The following is a 19,240-nucleotide window of genomic DNA, read 5'->3' on the forward strand; positions in this document are numbered from 1 at the left end:
TCTGCTCACCTTCACTCCTCTTTTCTCCCGCCTCTGGAACAAACTCCCTCACTCTCTTCAATCCCACTCCTCCCTCCAGGTCTTCAAAACAGCTGTTCACCACCATCTCTTATCTTCCCCCATCCAAAACCTTGATCTCTTCTACCCCCGTTAATTCACCCTCAGATCCACTTTTTTTTGAAATACCGACTTCTTTCCTGGAAGTTCTAGCAGTGTCCATGTGTTTTATATCTCTCCCATTTGTTCAGCCTCAGATGCCTCAGATTTGTTCAGCGAATTGTGAGCAATTAAGTTCCAAAGTTGCCGCGACCACAGGACGTCATGAACTTTGTTTGCAAAAATGAGCTCACAGATAATGTTCCCAACACATTTATTACTCTCCATAACCTCCTGGCCCCTCGTTTCTGTGGCCAATGGCGAGCGAGGCTTTTCAAAGCTAAAGTTGATCAAAACTTCCAACCGTCACCAAATGATACAACAAATACTTGCTGGGCCTCCACCTCGTCAATAGAACATTAAATTGCACAATTATTTTTACACATTCGGTTAACACGAAGCATGAAAAGTGAAATTCTAAAGATAAACTTTGTTGCCCGAACACATATTACGATACCGAACGTTGCCCGAACGATATTACATCACGTGATCCATATTGCACATCGTGATGTACATTTCTCCTTCTTCATGCATCATATTTATCATATTCTCCTTCTTCATGTAAAACAAATCTGTAATTATAAATGTACAAGTTTTATTCATACTAATGCCAATGCACAATATGCATTTTCGAAATTTTATTGTGGAGGGTTGGGGTGGCCGCAAAGCTGAAATTTCGTCTCGGCCCTAGGGCATCTAATACCCTTGCACAGGCTGCGATCACAGGTCCCCAATAAGCTAAATAAAAGCTACGTACCCGTCGCCGGAGAACAAATTTTAATTATTACCTCTTGCTGTAAAATGCAAACGCAATTTTAACAATTTTTCTTGTGCTTTCAGGAAATAGAATGGAACACTTACAAATCCAATATATACAGACTTGGCATTTAATATGGAATTTTTTTTTTTTCTTGACGGGTTTACGTTCTTAACTCAGTATGTCAATCTGGTGAGTTTATTTTACACTTTGGTGATTTATTTGTTAAAAGAACCATGTCACTGATTGTCTGTCGCAGCAAGAAGTCAACAACAGGATTATATCACAGGTGGCGTGGCAAAATGTACGGACAGGTGCATTTGATGATTGGCTTCACAGTCGGGTATACAAGGGTTGTTGCGTTCTGTATTAGTGGAAAACAACTGCTGCACATCTCCAAAGGTTATTGCCGCTTCCTCTGGAGATGGTCCATCAACTCGACAATGCTGTTTGTCATGGAGTGGTGGCTTTATGAAATTATGGCATGAAACAGCATGCTATTGCTCGGCAGTATGGCATCACTCAAGGTCAGGTGTCAAAGATCCTGAAACGAAATGCTCAGAGGGGTGTCCCTACTCCAATACCGAGGCCAGGACGTCCCCGCAGAACCACAAGGAGGGATGATCGCCAGCTGCACCGGTTAGTCCGCAATGGCCGTACCAAGTCAGCTAATCGGCTTGGGGCTGAGTGGCAGCAACTGGCAAATGTGCCTGTATCCAGAAGGCTATTCAACCAACGGCTGGTTCAAGCAGGCTATCGTGCCAGGCGTCCCCTGAGAAAGCCACGCCTGACCAGACAACACCGCCAGCGCCGATTGCAGTGGGCCAGAGAGCACCGTCAATGGCAGCCAGGACACTGGAATCACGTGATCTTCAGTGACGAGTCTAGATTTCTGGTCTATCGTCAAGATGGCCGTGTCCGAGTGCGCAGACAAGTGCATGAAGCCTCCAACAAAGATTGTATAGTGCCAAGAGTCCAAGCTGGAGGTGGTGGGGTGACCGTTTGGGCTGCTTTTCATGCAGGGGGCAAAACTGACCTGGTTGTTCTGAATGAAAACCTGAACCAGTTCAAGTACAGGGCCATTCTGGAAGAAACATTGCTTCCATTTGCTCGTGCAGCCTTTCGAGGAAACTTTGTCTTCCAAGATGACAATGCATGGCCTCATCGTGCTCGCATGATCCAACACTTTCTTGCTGACCGTGGTGTAGAGCATATGGAGTGGCCTGCCATGTCCCCGGATATGAATCCGATAGAGAACTTGTGGGCAGAATTAACACGTCAAATCGACCACTTGGACCAGCAGCCGACCTCTGTGCATGAATTGCAGCAGGCTATTGTCACTGTATGGCAAGCGATTCCTGTCCAAACCTTGGCAAATCTCATGAACAGCATGCCTCAACGTGTACGTGCTCTCCTGAATGCTCGTGGGGGTTACACTAAGTACTGAACTGTAATTTTACTGTCCGTAATCCCAGTCGTAATTTAACTTTTGTTTTTGTTAAAAAAAAATTGGGCTAATGTGCAAAATAAAGAGATACTTCTGGAAAACGTACAGAAGTTTAACACAGTACTGTCCATGAATTGAGTTCGATATCAGTTTACATCACTTTCAAGGATCAATTTATTTGTTTCGAAATGTCAAATGTGGTTTTTGTTTCTTTTAAAGGTCACATTAACAAAATCTAGAATAATTTCAACATAATTCCAATGAACTTTTGGTTCTAAGACATCTTGAAAAGTAAGTTCACCCCCAGAAAAAAAATATTCCATATTAAATGCCAAGTCTGTATATATATAAATATTGACCTCCAAGGTGGACTGAGGTTATGTTTTCACCCATCTGTCTGTCTGTCTGTCTTTCTGTGAGCAGGATATCTGAAAATGTTGTGGATGGATTTGCACGAAATGTGGTGGACAATTTGGGTGTGTGACAAGGACAAAATGAATACATTTTGGTGAAGATCCAGATCCCAAAAAAATTTAAGGACCATTTTTAATTCCAATAATTTTTGAGGTGTTCCAGTTTTTAAAAAAGCAAACCCGTCAGGTACCGCCCCTAAAAATTCCAGAAAACCGTGGTGGTCATGACGTTATCTGCGTGACGTAATCAAGGGAAAGATTGTCTCAGCACGCAATAGATAATGGCCGCACAACTCGCTTCAGACTCATTGGGAAGTGAAGTTGATGAAGATTTTTCTAATCAAGAATCCTCTGATAGTCAAAATCATAAAAACTACCTGGAGCAAAAATAACCTCGAGATGATGTAGCGGGTCTGGTGGGCAATCATTTTTTGAGACACCAAAAATTGAGCAGGGCCAATCGAGCATAAAATGACACCAACAAACGTTAATATCGTACTTCAAAGATACTTATTTAAAAAAAAAAATTCAGTGTTAAGTGAAGCCATATACACTACATGGCCAAAAGTATGTGGACATCCGAACATCAAACCCGTATGTGCTCGTCAAACAACTCATTCCAAAATCATGGACGGGCATTAATATGGACTTGGTCCCCCCCCCCACCCCGCGCCACGTGCTTCAGCACTCGGCGGTCCAGTTCTGTGAGCTTGTGTGGCCTACCACTTCGCGGCTGAGCTGTTGTTGCTCCTAGACGTTTCCACTTCACAATAACAGCACTTACAGTTGACCGGGACAGCTCTAGCATGGCAGGGCAGAAATTTGACGAACTGACTTGTTGAAAAGGTGGCATCCGATGACGGTGCCACGTTGAAAGTCACTGAGCTCTTCAGTACAGCGCATTCTACTGCCAATGTTTGTCTATGGAGATTACATGGCTGCGTGCTTGATTATATATACCTGTCAGCAATGGGTGTGGCTGAAATAGCTGAATCCACTAATTATAAGGGGTGTCCGCATACTTTTGGCCATGCAGTAGATATTAATTAAACCAAGCATGATTTTTTTTCTGTCTCTGTGGCCCTTTAATAGTTTAAGTGATTATTCACCCATTGAGAAATAGGGCCTAAAACGATATCTCAAAAAGTTATGGACGAGTTATGAATAAACTTGGTGGATAAGTTGGTTAGGTGACAAAAACAAGCCGATTAGATTTTGGTTCAGGTCCGAATCCAGATCCGGCCTATAATTGGGATACAAAACGTAAACTGTTCAGCCTGGCGGAGGTATGCTCTCCACCGAGTGCCGTTCTAGTCTTACATGAAAAGCCAAAACGATGAGAAACTCTCATTTGGCACATCCAGGCCTCTAGATACTCCCTTACATCTCCCTGTGGAACAAAGATAAGAAAAAGAAGAAGTAATTCAAGCAGGATTATTAATCAAGATAAAATTGCACAAGTCTCTCAAGAAGGGTAAACAACCACAATGACCCTACAGTCCTAGTTAACTCCATCTCAAGCTTTGCACACCAATTATGTTGTTACCTACAAAGGAAATTTTTGAAGCGGACGTGTATTCTTAACCAAGGGTCAAATCGACCTCAAAACAACCTTGGAACCATTACATTCACATTGATGGAGACAAAATTAGGTCAGTGATTATTTAATGTCGATCATGTGCCATAAACTGAGTGGGTTGACATGGCACTCCATCCAGTACCCAAGTCCATACATTATTTATTTAAGTGACTAATGCAATTCCAGAACCCTGTACCAAGCACCTCGTTTAATGATAGAGTTCGTAAAAAGGAAAATAGGACAATGGGACAATGGGTCCGGAAGCTCAACTGGATCAGCAGCAAGTCACTCAAACCCTCCACAAACGACCTCAGACCCACAAACCCACCACCCCCCATATAAACCTTTCAATGAGCGCAGATTTTGATGTGGTCACTACAACTTCGTTATGCATCAGATATAAAGCTTGTGGCCAAGTTTCATCCAAATCCTGTGTGTAGTTTTGGAGAAGAGAGGAAATATCTATTTTGGGGGGGGTCAGAAACCCTTCCGCCCCCCCCCCTAGACCCCTTAATGAGCGCAGATTTTGATGCTGTCAATACAACTTCGTTAGGCATCAGATATGCACCTTGTGACCAAGTTTCATCAAAATCGTGTGTGTGGTTCAAGCGATAATGACTGAAGTGTTTACAGACTCACTCCTGACTTACCTACAGACTGCTCAATCGCATAAGCTCACTGGACTAAAGCCCAGTCGAGTGAAAAATGAAAGAAACATCGAAAAGTACCCCCGACAGAGTACAATTAGGAAACAAATACAAAAGTGGGGTTTGATGTACTCAAAACTAGAAAGAAATACTAATTAGAAACGGGAGCATAAATGGAGCCTTTTCGTATGTCTAGGTATCCGTGTACGTCCGCATACCTGCACATGACAAGTCCTCCTCCAGTGATCTAATGCTGGTGGAAGAGCTGGTGTAGGTAGGACAAAGACATCAGTCGGTGTACTTTTTATAGAGAGAACAAATAACACATTCATCGTTTTGCTTTGTTTGTGACGAGTCAAAAGGCATTGGGCCGTATTCATTCAACAAGTCAAATGAGGCCTAAGCATCTTCCCATGGGAAACCTGGAATGAGAGGCTGGAGTATCAAAGGAGGATTTTTCAGATGCTGATCCGAGGAAGACACGAAGCACTGTGCATACAAGAGCAAGGGAGAGGGAAAGCAGTCGGGATATGGTACGAGGAGTACGTCAATCGACAAAACGCCCACAATCCTGAGGTAGGGATAGCGGAGGAAGATCACACACGGATTCCAAAGTTTTTTTTTTGTTCCACCGCTGCTTCTGTCCGATCTGTTCTCCAACAATGCTCTCCAGCTTGGGCAGGATCAGCTCAGGGAGAAGGTAAATGGGATTGAAGTTTACCGGTGGTGCAGATGCAGAAAGACTTTCTACTGTTCCATGTCGGGCATCTGTGCCTCCAAATGAGGAAAATTACTTGGGATGTGACCTGCTGAGGTGATTGAGAAAGTTACTCTCGTAAACAGCAGGGTTGTTGTTGTTGTTGTTGTTGTTGTTTTCATATGCAGCCTGTGGCTGCTGGTTTGCATCATTTCTCTGGAAGCGAGTTTATGCTGCTGATGCAGTGCCCCAACTACCGGCGAGAGCTGGTACTCAATTTTGCCGACCTCGGACGGATGACAGTCCGAGTGAACCCCCCCTCGCGTTAATTCAACGATCGACCGGGATTCAAACTCAGGATCCTAGGATCCCAAGCCGGCACCCTAACCGCGAAGCCAACACCAGGCTCAAAGCAGGGTGATAGTGAGGAAGACAATGTGGCTCGCCGAAAGTGGGTGTGCTCCGAGATTCAGCGCTCCCTGCTGACACTTGGTTCCCAAAGACAGCAAAACCATCCGCTGCTCACCTCGGATTCCAACAATATTATCCACAAGTAGGGACCCACGGAACATCCGCGCAATGTTAAACACGTCTTAAAACTCCCCCTCTCCTCCCCTCACAAAGCCCAAGTCATCAACTCCCCTCCCCAGTCATGCCAACGCAGACTTCACAGAGAGCACGATCAAAACATCTCCAACATGCCATGGCCCGTCACGACCACATGTCCAACTCACAATCCAGCGGGATATGCAGAAACCTCGTGGATTGCAACTCTCAAGTAACCATGAGACCTGGGCTGGCTGGATGGCCTAGACTCCCTCGAGGTACGCACACTCACCTCGAAGCTGCCGAGCCTGGGTTCGAATCCCGACCGAGCTATAAACCGTCATTCCGGTATCCTGCAACTTGGCCATGGTGCTGGCAACAGCTCGCCTACTCTTCACGAAAGACACCCTGGGATATCTAACGTCCACCAACTAATGCCGGTAGACAAGACGTAAACTGGGACATTCAATACTTATATTTTGAAACCTGACGGTATAACCCACTTGAAGTCTCAAAGCAACAGCAAGTGAATACATCATCTGACCGACATGAGCATCTCCTGTTTGCTTTTCCAAGTGGAAACGTGCTTTGTCCAATTAAATTACATTTCATTGCACAACAAGAGTCCAACAAATTGGACTTGAAAATGAGACCAAGCTGAACACAGACCATGATTCCCTCCCCACCCTGAATAAAAGGAGAAGCAAAACTTTTGGTCTCTTTAGATCGAAGGTCACGTTCCGCAGGACATTTGGTCAATTCGTTTTCAAACGAGAAGAAACTGCTCCTCTTCAATACAGCAGTGGCTCGTCTGTGAGGACACTGTGCTGGCATCCCGGAAGTTGTGGGTACAAATCCGGCTGAAGGAAACAGGATTTAGGATTTTGATTGTGAGCTTCCACAAGTCGCATTCGTTTCAGCAGAACTGCCACACCTGCACTGAAGGTAAAAACTCAGCTGACTATTTAACGGGCTTTCAGGTGGGACAATCTACCTGCCCCACCTGGTCAGTTGATGCGACAGGTCCACTAGCTCCCTTTCGTTGTTCCGGAAGGTCATTATAAATAACTATGGATTTGACCCTTCTCCTGCGCTTGAACAAAGTAGGAACAGGCCTGAATGTCACATCCTGCAAATAGCAAAATTAGAGGTGACACACATACCTTGAAAATTTCACTTTACTTTTTCATCTTTTTTTCCAACAGAGATCAAGACTCATGGAAGGAGAAATTACAACGTTTTTCTCTGAAAACACGTAGGCCTACCCTTCATCTACCTGCAATTTTTGTGACCTGCTTATACATCTTCTTTCCCTTATCTGTTCTTCACCATCCCACCGTTGCTGCATAGACCTTCTGACCTCTGTCAGCCTGCTATCAGATGACCCTCAATCTCGGCCTCCTGTACACATCATACTTTTCAATAGGGATCTTCATGTTCTTACAACTCAAGGTTACCTTTAGAGATCAAGATGGAACAGCACGAGGCAACCTTTGATGCCGAACGCAAATGCACGCGTACACACACCTTGAGCAAGTGAATCGAGATACTGTATTGGATTTTAACGATGCGAGATAGAACAAAAATGTCAGGCTGAATGTCAAGAGAATATGCATGACACCTGCCACCTGTTTTGTGAGCAACCAAAGGACATTAAAAAACTAGAACGGCACTCTTCGACATCATGACGTCGACGGATATGCCTCCGACCACATTGTTACATAATTACAATACTTGTACAAAGTTTGATATAAATCCATTCAGATGTTCGCAGGTAAGCACATTTCTCCCTGACATGACCTCTGACCTCTCGACTCCAAAAGGTAATCAGTTCATGTTTACATCATTATACATACCTGTACCAAGTTCTAATTGAAATCCATTCAGCTGTTCACAAGTTATTACATTTTTACCTGACATGACCTCTGACCTTTGGCCTTTGACCTTGGGATCCCAAAATCGAATCATTTAATCCGTACATAATTATACATACCTGTACCAAGTTCTAATTTAAATCCCTTCAGCTATTCACAAGTTATCATATTTTTACCTAACATGACCTCTGACCTTTGGCCTTTGACCTTGGGATCCCAAAATCGAATCAGTTAATCTTTACAATATTATACACGTACCTGTACCAAGTTTGAATAAGATCACTTCAGCCGTTCTCAACTTATAGACATATTACAGACTTTGACCTTTGACCTCTTGACCTTAAATTCTAATCAGTTCATCTTTATATCATTCTACATAAATGTACCAAGTTTGGTCTGAATGCAATCACTGGTTCACGAGTTGACGCAGCAACATAATTTTTACTTAACATGACCTCTGACCTTTGACCTTGGGATCTCAAAATCTAATCAGTTAATCTTTACAATATTATACAAACCTGTACCAAGTTTGAATTAGATCACTTCAGCCGTTCTCAGGTTATAGACATATTACAGACTTTGACCTTTGACCTCTTGACCTTAAATTCTAATCAGTTCACCTTTACCTCATTGTACATACCGGCACCAAGTTTGACTAAGATCCCTTCAGCCGTTCTCAAATTATCGCGGCAACGAAAACCTATCACGGACGGACGGAAGGACAGACGGACGGAAGGACAGACGGACGGACAACCTGAAAACATAATGCCTCCGGCGACTTCGTCAACGGAGGGAAAAAAGGTAAAGATCAAATGCCTGTGGACGAGCAACCTGTGTGCACGTTCGCTGGTTGTACATGGACATCACCGCCAATATACGGCTGGAAAGCATTCCGCTCCACCTGTATCGGTGGAAAGTATTGGCATACCCGCCACACCCTGTAAACTCATAGCAAGGAATGCAGAGGAATACCATATAGAGGCTTAAAAGAGTGAAGAGGAAGGAAACGTAAAGTCTTCAGGACGCAGAGCGCCGCCACCAAGCCCCAGGCAGGTTTGTAAATCGAGACGCAGTATTCCATCCCACCAGCACCACAACATACCTCCTGGAAAATATTGGCATATGGATAGCATCCTGTGGAGTGTAGACCTTAGAGCACCCGTGTCAGCATGAAATATACAATTACGAACGACGAAGGCAAACCCGAAATCCACTTTTTTTTTACAGGACAAACGGGATGTTCGGAGCAACCAGGAGGGTCAAACAATGTCCACGTAAACCATATTGATGAAGGGCCTTCAATCTCATAGGCCATCACCAAACTTTCATTGTCCTACAAGTTAAGGTACTATTAATTGATCGATAGTCCAATCTAGCCTGTCTGCCAGCATTCGTTGGTGGAGGTCAAAAGATCACAAGGTGATCTTCGCCAAGAGCACAAGGTGATCTTCGCCAAGAGCACAAGGTGATCTTCACAAGGTGATCTTCGCCAAGAGCACAAGGTGATCTTCACAAGGTGATCTTCGCCAAGAGCACAAGGTGATCTTCGCCAAGAGCACAAGGTGATCTTCACAAGGTGATCTTCGCCAAGAGCACAAGGTGATCTTCGCCAAGAGCACAAGGTGATCTTCACAAGGTGATCTTCGCCAAGAGCACAAGGTGATCTTCACAAGGTGATCTTCGCCAAGAGCACAAGGTGATCTTCACAAGGTGATCTTCGCCAAGAGCACAAGGTGATCTTCGCCAAGAGCACAAGGTGATCTTCACAAGGTGATCTTCGCCAAGAGCACAAGGTGATCTTCGCCAAGAGCACAAGGTGATCTTCACAAGGTGATCTTCGCCAAGAGCACAAGGTGATCTTCACAAGGTGATCTTCGCCAAGAGCACAAGGTGATCTTCACAAGGTGATCTTCGCCAAGAGCACAAGGTGATCTTCGCCAAGAGCACAAGGTGATCTTCACAAGGTGATCTTCGCCAAGAGCACAAGGTGATCTTCACAAGGTGATCTTCGCCAAGAGCACAAGGTGATCTTCACAAGGTGATCTTCGCCAAGAGCACAAGGTGATCTTCGCCAAGAGCACAAGGTGATCTTCACAAGGTGATCTTCGCCAAGAGCACAAGGTGCTCTTCACAAGGTGATCTTCGCCAAGAGCACAAGGTGATCTTCACAAGGTGATCTTCGCCAAGAGCACAAGGTGATCTTCACAAGGTGATCAGGCCTGATGTAATAAGCTCTGGCAAAGTTTCCCCCAGCAAATCCCACAAGAAAGGTGGGATATTGGTAACCATTAAAGAAGAAGAAGTCAATCCAGCAGGTACCCTGCAGCAGGTATAAACAAGTACAGTATAATAAAAGTCTACATCCTCTTTTCCTTTCCTTTCAGCCTACTTTAGTCAACGGCAGGATGGAAGCCTCTCTGAACATGTGCTGAAGGGTATTTGGCGTACTCGCAACGCTCGCCAAGTGCTGGTTGGTTTGGCGAGGACAGCCATGGGAATTTAACCACTCGACCAAACAGCTAACTCATGTATGCCGACCAAACCGCACAAATATCTTGTACAGTAATTACTCAATGAACCAAGGTTGTTAAAAATGGATACCCACAAGTTCGTTGAATGTGCAAATATATCTACAGTTTCTTGATCAGAAACTATACTTGTCATTCAGCAACCTCTTTCATCCTGAATTTCCCTGCATGAGCGTGCATTTTATCTTTGTGATGTCAACCATGCTGCGTTAACTTCAAACATCAGGGTCTTCAATCCCCATCTTATTCATCCGTGAAGCTCCTCCCAATCTAGCCTTTTTATTCATTCCAAGCTCCTCCCAATCTGGTCTCTATTCAATCCAAGCTCCTCCCAATCTAGCCTCTTTATTCATTCCAAGCTCCTCCCAATCTGGTCTCTATTCACTCCAAGCTCCTCCCAATCTGGCCTCTTCAACACCCAAGCTCCTCCCAATCTGGCCTCTTCAACACCCAAGCTCCTCCAAATCTAGCCTCTTCAATACCCAAGCTCCTCCCAACACCAGGCTCCTCCCAATACCAGGGTCCTCCCAATACCAGGCTCCTCCCAATACCAGGCTCCTCCCAATACCAGGCTCCTCCCAATACCAGGCTCCTCCCAACACCAGGCTCCTCCCAATACCAAGCCCCTCCCAATACCAAGCCCCTCCCAATAACAAGCCCCTCCCAATACCAAGCCCCTCCCAATACCAAGCCCCTCCCAATAACAAGCCCCTCCCAATACCAAGCCCCTCCCAATACCAAGCCCCTCCCAATACCAAGCCCCTCCCAATACCAAGCCCCTCCCAATACCAAGCCCCTCCCAATATCCAAGCTTCTCCCAATATCCAAGCTTCTCCCCATAGCCAAGCTTCTCCCAATATCCAAGCTCCGACCAATACCCAAGCTCCGACCAATACCCAAGCTCCGACCAATACCCAAGCTCCGACCAATACCCAAGCTCCGACCAATACCCAAGCTCCGACCAATACCCAAGCTCCGACCAATACCCAAGCTCCGACCAATACGCAAGCTCCGACCAATACGCAAGCTCCGACCAATACGCAAGCTCCGACCAATACCCAAGCTCCGACCAATACCCAAGCTCCTCCCAATACCCAAGCTCCTCCAAATACCTAAGCTCCTCCCAATACCCAAGCTCCTCCCAATCTGGCCTCTTCAATACCCAAGCTCTTCCCAATCTGGCCTCTTCAATCCCCAAGCTCCTCCCAACGTGGCGTCTTCAATAACCAAGCTCCTTCCAATCTGGCCTCTTCAATAACAAGCTCTTCCCAATCTAGCCTCTTCCATACCCAAGCTCAAAAACCAAGCTCCTCCCAATCTGGCCTCTTCAATCCCCAAGCTCCTCCCAATCTGGCCTCTTCAATCCCCAAGCTCCTCCCAATCTGGCCTCTTCAATCCCCAAGCTCCTCCCAATCTGGCCTCTTCAATCCCCAAGCTCCTCCCAATCTGGCCTCTTCAATCCCCAAGCTCCTCCCAATCTGGCCTCTTCAATCCCCAAGCTCCTCCCAATCTGGCCTCTTCAATCCCCAAGCTCCTCCCAATCTGGCCTCTTCAATACCCAAGCTCCTCCCAATCTGACGTCTTCAATAACACGCTCCTCCCAATCTAGCCTCTTCCATACGCAAGCTCAAAAACCAAGCTCCTCCCAATCAGGCCTCTTCAACAACCAAGCTCCTCCCAATAATGAAGCCCCTCCCAATACCAAAGCCCCTCCCAAAACCAAAGCCCCTCCCAATACCAAAGCCCCTCCCAATACCAAAGCCCCTCCCAATACCAAAGCCCCTCCCAATACCAAAGCCCCTCCCAATACCAAAGCCCCTCCCAATACCAAAGCCCCTCCCAATACCAAAGCCCCTCCCAATACCAAAGCCCCTCCCAATACCAAAGCCCCTCCCAATACCAAAGCCCCTCCCAATACCAGGCTCCTCCCAAAACCAGGCTCCTCCCAAAACCAGGCTCCTCCCAAAACCAGGCTCCTCCCAAAACCAGGCTCCTCCCAATACCAGGCTCCTCCCAATACCAGGCTCCTCCCAATACCAAGCCCCTCCCAATACCAAGCCCCTCCCAATACCAAGCCCCTCCCAATACCAAGCCCCTCCCAATACCAAGCCCCTCCCAATACCAAGCCCTTCCCAATAACAAGCCCCTCCCAATAACAAGCCCCTCCCAATAACAAGCCCCTCCCAATAACAAGCCCCTCCCAATAACAAGCCCCTCCCAATAACAAGCCCTCCCAATAACAAGCCCCTCCCAATAACAAGCCCCTCCCAATATCCAAGCTTCTCCCCATAGCCAAGCTTCTCCCAATATCCAAGCTTCTCCCAACCTGCCTTCTTCAATACCAAGCTCCTTCCAATACCAAGCTCCTTCCAATACCAAGCTCCACCCAATCTGGCCTTGACAATACCCAAGCTCCTCCCAATCTGGCCTCTTCAATACCGAAGCTCCTCCCAATCTGGCCTCTTCAATACCGAAGCTCCTCCCAATCTGGCCTCTACAATACCCAAGCTCCTCCCAACCTGCCTTCTTCAATACCAAGCTCCTTCCAATACCAAGCTCCTTCCAATACCAAGCTCCACCCAATCTGGCCTTGACAATACCCAAGCTCCTCCCAATCTGGCCACTTCAATACCCAAGCTCCTCCCAATCTGGCCTCTTCAATACCCAAGCTCCTCCCAATCTGGCCTCTTCAATACCCAAGTTCCTCCCAATCTGGCCTCTTCAATACCCAAGCTCCTCCCAATCTGGCCTCTTCAATACCAAGCTCCTCCCAATCTGGCCTCCACAATACCCAAGCTCCTCCCAATACCAAAGCTCCTCCCAATCTGGTTTCTTCAATACCAAGCTCCTCACAATACCAAGCTCCTCACAATACCAAGCTCCTCCCAATACCAAGCTCCTCCCAATACCAAGCTCCTCCCAATACCAAGCCCCTCCCAATACCAAGCCCCTCCCAATACCAAGCCCCTCCCAATACCAAGTCCCCTCCCAATACCAAGCTCCTCCCAATACCAAGCTCCTCCCAATACAGGGTCGGCGTCATGGGGGGGCATTCGCGGGCAATGCCCCCCCCCCAAATGAGTTATCGTCGTCCCCGTCCCCCCCCCCCCCCCCCCCCACCCCCAGGTCAAGCCTTTGGTGCCAAACTTTGCCAGCCTTGGTTTTCATGATTATTACGCCAAATGTTGAATGATTTTTGGGTCTGTCTGCTTTTTAAGAGTGGAGTATACAGTCTATTTCAAATGATGTTCTAATGACGTGCACAGTGCAGTGTGTGTGAGAGAGGGAGAGAGCGACACAGAGAGAAAGACGTGGCTTGCACGTAGGCTATATTTTGTGGTGTGTGTGTGTGTGTGTGTGTGTGTGTGTGTGTGTGTGTGTGTGTGTGTGTGTGTGTGTGTGTGTGTGTGTGTGTGTGTGTGTGTGTGTGTGTGTGTGTGTGTAAGAGAGAGACTTTGCAGCATGTTTTTCAATTCGAACTGGGTTGGTGTGTTGATTGTTGACTGCAGACTCTTATTATCAAGCATTTCCATCATAGATTGAGTTCTCGAACGGCAGTTTGTGCACCCCCCCCCCCCCCCCCGGCGGTTACCATAATTCCCCCCCGATTAGATTTGTTCAGACGCCTAGTCTGTCCCAATACCTAAGCTCCTCTCAATACCAAAGCTCCTCTCAATACCAAAGCTCCTCTCAATACCAAAGCTCCTCCCAAAACCAAAGCTCCTCCCAATACCAAAGCTCCTCCCAATACCGAAGCTCCTCCCAAAGCCAAAGCTCCTCCCAATACCAAAGCTCCTCCCAATACCAAAGCTCCTCCCAATACCAAAGCTCCTCCCAATACCAAAGCTCCTCCCAATACCAAAGCTCCTCCCAATACCAAAGCTCCTCCCAATACCAAAGCTCCTCCCAATACCAAAGCTCCTCCCAATATCAAAGCTCCTCCCAATACCAAAGCTCCTCCCAATACCAAAGCTCCTCTCAATACCAAAGCTCCTCTCAATACCAAAGCTCCTCCCAATACCAAAGCTCCTCTCAATACCAAAGCTCCTCCCAATACCAAAGCTCCTCTCAATACCAAAGCTCCTCCCAATACCAAAGCTCCTCCCAATACCAAAGCTCCTCCCAATACCAAAGCTCCTCCCAATACCAAGCTCCTCCCAATACCAAAGCTCCTCCCAATACCAAAGCTCCTCTCAATACCAAAGCTCCTCTCAATACCAAAGCTCCTCCCAATACCAAAGCTCCTCTCAATACCAAAGCTCCTCCCAATACCAAAGCTCCTCTCAATACCAAAGCTCCTCTCAATACCAAAGCTCCTCCCAATACCAAAGCTCCTCCCAATACCAAAGCTCCTCTCAATACCAAAGCTCCTCTCAATACCAAAGCTCCTCCCAATACCAAAGCTCCTCTCAATACCAAAGCTCCTCCCAATACCAAAGCTCCTCCCAATACCAAAGCTCCTCTCAATACCAAAGCTCCTCTCAATACCAAAGCTCCTCCCAATACCAAAGCTCCTCTCAATACCAAAGCTCCTCCCAATACCAAAGCTCCTCCCAATACCAAAGCTCCTCCCAATACCAAAGCTCCTCCCAATACCAAAGCTCCTCCCAATACCAAAGCTCCTCTCAATACCAAAGCTCCTCTCAATACCAAAGCTCCTCCCAATACCAAAGCTTCTCTCAATAATAATAATAATGCATTTATTTTATATAGCGCTTTTCAGGAAGCCCAAAGACGCTTTGACAGAGTGCAAAACATAATGCATAGCAAAACATAAAAACAATTGCAAAAAAAGAAGAAGGAGGGAGAAGGAGAGGAGATAGTCAGGGGTTAGATGCTGTGGGTTAAATGTTGAATGCAGTGTTGAACAGGTGGGTCTTGAGTGATGTTTTGAATGTGGTGAGTGAGGAGGAGTCTCTGATGGTGTGAGGTAGTGGGTTCCAGAGGGTGGGAGCAGCGATGGAGAAGGCCCTGTCCCCCCAGGATCTAAATTTGGTCCGGATGGGGGGGGGTCAGGAGGTTGGTACCAGCAGAGCGGAGGTTGCGGGTGGGAGTGTGTCTGGAGAGGAGGTCAGCCAGGTAGGATGGGGCCAGGTTATGGAGGGCTTTGTAGGTCAAGAGGAGGATTTTGTACTGGATTCTCTGGGAGATGGGGAGCCAGTGAAGCTTGTAAAGGACGGGGGTGATGTGGTCACGGGTCCGGGAATGGGTGAGTAGACGGGCAGCGGAGTTCTGAATGTATTGGAGTTTATTGGTGATTGTTGAGGGTGAACCATAGAGGAGGCTATTGCAGTAGTCCAGACGGGAAGTGATGAAGGCGTGGATGAGGGTTTCTGCAGCCACGGAGGAGAGGGATGGACGGAGACGGGCGATGTTTTTCAGGTGAAAGAGGCTGTCTTTGTGATCTGTTTAGTGTATTTGTCGAAGGAGAGGGTTTGGTCAAAGATGATGCCAAGATTCCGGATGTGAGGGGAGGTGGATACTGGGATACCGTCGATGTTGAGGGCAAAGTTATGGGTGGACTTGGTGAGCGTTTTTGGGCCAATGATGATTATTTCAGATTTATCACAGTTAAGTTTGAGGAAGTTGATTTGAAGCCAGGATTTTATTTCAGTGATGCAGTTTGTCAGGATAGAGTGGGTGGCGGTGGAGATGGACTTGGTGGAGATGAAAAGCTGGATGTCATCGGCGAAGCAGTGGAATTCAATACCAAAGCTCCTCTCAATACCAAAGCTCCTCCCAATACCAAAGCTCCTCCCAATACCAAAGCTCCTCCCAATACCAAAGCTCCTCCCAATACCAAGCTCCTACCAATACCAAAGCTCCTCCCAATACCAAAGCTCCTCTCAATACCAAAGCTCCTCTCAATACCAAAGCTCCTCCCAATAGCAAAGCTCCTCCCAATACCAAAGCTCCTCCCAATACCAAAGCTCCTCCCAATACCAAAGCTCCTCTCAATACCAAAGCTCCTCCCAATACCAAAGCTCCTCAATACCAAAGCTCCTCTCAATACCAAAGCTCCTCCCAATACCAAAGCTCCTCCCAATACCAAAGCTCCTCCCAATACCAAGCTCCTCCCAATACCAAAGCTCCTCCCAATACCAAAGCTCCTCTCAATACCAAAGCTCCTCTCAATACCAAAGCTCCTCCCAATACCAAAGCTCCTCTCAATACCAAAGCTCCTCGCAATACCAAAGCTCCTCCCAATACCAAGCTCCTCCCAATCTGGCCTCAGCAACAACCCTTTACAAGGCATGAAAACATTCTTTGGTCAGACAACTGCACAGCATCAAAAACACATTCCGAAGGGCATTCGACGCCACCACAATGGTCATGCACGAGTGGCGTAAATAAAATACGTGGGGGATAATTTATCAGCTGGTGTGGGAAAGGAATGATCATGATGGGAGAATTCGTTTTTGCTTGTTTTCCAAGGTCATGGATTTGTTATTCGGTGCTTTTCTATTACATTTACAAGTGTGTACAGCACAACAACTACAATCCAGCAAACACACCTCCTAAAACTCGAAAAGGAGCATTAATATTTCATCTCGTCCAAACGGCACTAAATTCCGACCACTCGTCCGTAACGCGCTCAACAGGATGATGAGCACACACCGCTCAAGTCGCACTAAGGAGCACACACGCTATTATATACACCGAGCGTCCTCCAAAACGCAGCACCAAGTACCATTTATCGACCACCGAGCACCTTTCCCCTTCAATAGGCTTTTAATAGTCCCGCACATCGTTCTTCCTTTAATTTAAACCACGGCCCATGGTCCCGGGCCACGACCCTCCCTCAGTCCCTCCCGTGCATTCCTTCATGACAATGCCTCGTATTAACCGAGCCGACTGCAGTGCTTTTAATACCATGCTTACCGTGCTCGTGTCTTCCTCCCCTCCGTAAAGCTCTTCCTCGCAGTGCTCCAACTCCGAGCACCCAAACTTCCGCGTCCTCCACTCCCGCTCCCGCCCTTTCCCTCACGTTCACTTCCTGCACCGGTTCCGCTTTTTTTTTTCTCTCCAATTCCTCGTCACGTGTGTTCGATTGTTTCATTCTCTCCTCTTATTTTCCCCTCTTCCTCATTCCCACTTCCCTTTCCCTCGTCTCGGTGTGTTTCTCAAGCGATGAATGCATTCTAAATCATTCTAACCGCTCAATTTCCACCTTCGCCTATGTTCTGGAACCATGAGCTTCATTAATGATTCATATACTGTACTTTTATATTCGCTGTTGTCCTATTAATTTATACTATAGCAACGGCTCCAATTGTCATTTTCTTGTGAAAAGAAAGTTTTTGCCACAAGCGTTTCACGAACCGGCTGGCCAGGTGTGTCGGTGGGATCGACTGGAGATTATTTTGGCAGAAATTCGTGATTTCTTCAAGATGCCGGAGATAACTCACCTACTGTAATTGCGAAGGATACTGTGGGATATTTAACTTCCAGCATCTAATACTGGCACACAGGACACCCGGCTTAACGTCTCATCCGAAAGATGGAGCAATCTGTGATGCGAGGCCTGCGAAGCGCAAATCCAACAGTTCGTATTGATTGCAGTCGGGACTGGAAAGGAGGACAGATGATACAGCTCAAAGGTGTGGCATGATACAGCTCAAATACCTTCCATCCGTCTGCACCAACCGGTCACACCTGCGCATTACCTCGCCTGTTGATGAAGATTTAATGGTACGAAGGGGTGTCAGGATGTGGTGTGACACACACATGATGGACCAAATTCACTTTCATCTATTAATCCAGTACAATTACCTCCACCACAAAAGGTGAGTGGAGGTTATGTTTTCACCCATTTGTTTGTTACTTGGCAAAAAAAAAAAAAAAAAATTGACAAGTATGTTGATCATTTCGGTTTGTGTTTGTTTGTGTGTGTGTGTGTGTGTGTGTGTGTGTGTGTGTGTGTGTGTGTGTGTGTGTGTGTGTGTGTGTGTGTGTGTGTGTGTGTGTGTGTGTGTGTGTGTGTTTGTCTGTCCGCTCACTTATACTTGCCTACAGGTCACAATTTGAAACCGATCTTCACGAAATTCACCACATGGTAGAGATCGTGGTTCGACAAAATCCTACATATTTTTGAGGTCAAAAGGTCAACATAGGCCAAAGGTCAACCACTTTTTTTCAAATTTCTAAAATCCTCTATTTTAATCCGATTGATTAGAAATTTGAATAGGATTTACATATCGGCTAACTGAATTCAACTACTAACTATTTTTGAGATCAGCAAGGCCATGAGGTGAACATAGGCCAAAGGTCAACCACTTTTTTTCAAATTTCTAAAATCCTCAATTTTTATCCGATTGACTTGAAATTTGAATCGGATTTTCATTTCAGCTAACTGAATTCAACCACCAACTATTTTTGAAATCACCATAAGGCCAAAAGGTCAACATAGGCCAAAGGTCAACAACAATTTCAAATTTCTAAAATCCTTAATTTCCATCCGATTCACTTGAAATTTGAATGGGATTTACATATCAGCTAACTCAATTCAACCACCAACTATTTTTGAGATCAGCATAGGTCAAAGGTCAACATCGGCCAAAGGTCAACAACAATTTCAAATTTCTAAAATCCTTAA

At 46.3% G+C, this 19,240-nt stretch overlaps 1 protein-coding gene across 10 annotated transcripts in view; it reads right to left on the reverse strand.

The window, feature by feature from the left end:
• Positions 1-17,641, reverse strand: part of NAALADL2 (N-acetylated alpha-linked acidic dipeptidase like 2) — a 466,559-nt gene extending 448,918 nt beyond the window's left edge. For 2 of the 10 annotated variants that reach the window (XM_078767636.1, XM_068134603.2), the window contains exon 1: positions 17,527-17,618. The gene's annotated coding sequence lies outside the window, so the exon portion shown is untranslated. Of the gene's footprint in view, positions 1-17,526 lie in introns of all 10 variants that reach the window. The other 8 variants (XM_068134606.2, XM_078767635.1, XM_078767637.1 and 5 more) reach the window with 6 other exon arrangements.
• Positions 17,642-19,240: the final 1,599 nt, after the last annotated feature.

Source organism: Myxine glutinosa, chromosome 13, assembly GCF_964187855.1.
Source record: "Myxine glutinosa chromosome 13, kmMyxGlut1.1, whole genome shotgun sequence".
NCBI lineage: Eukaryota > Metazoa > Chordata > Myxini > Myxiniformes > Myxinidae > Myxine > Myxine glutinosa.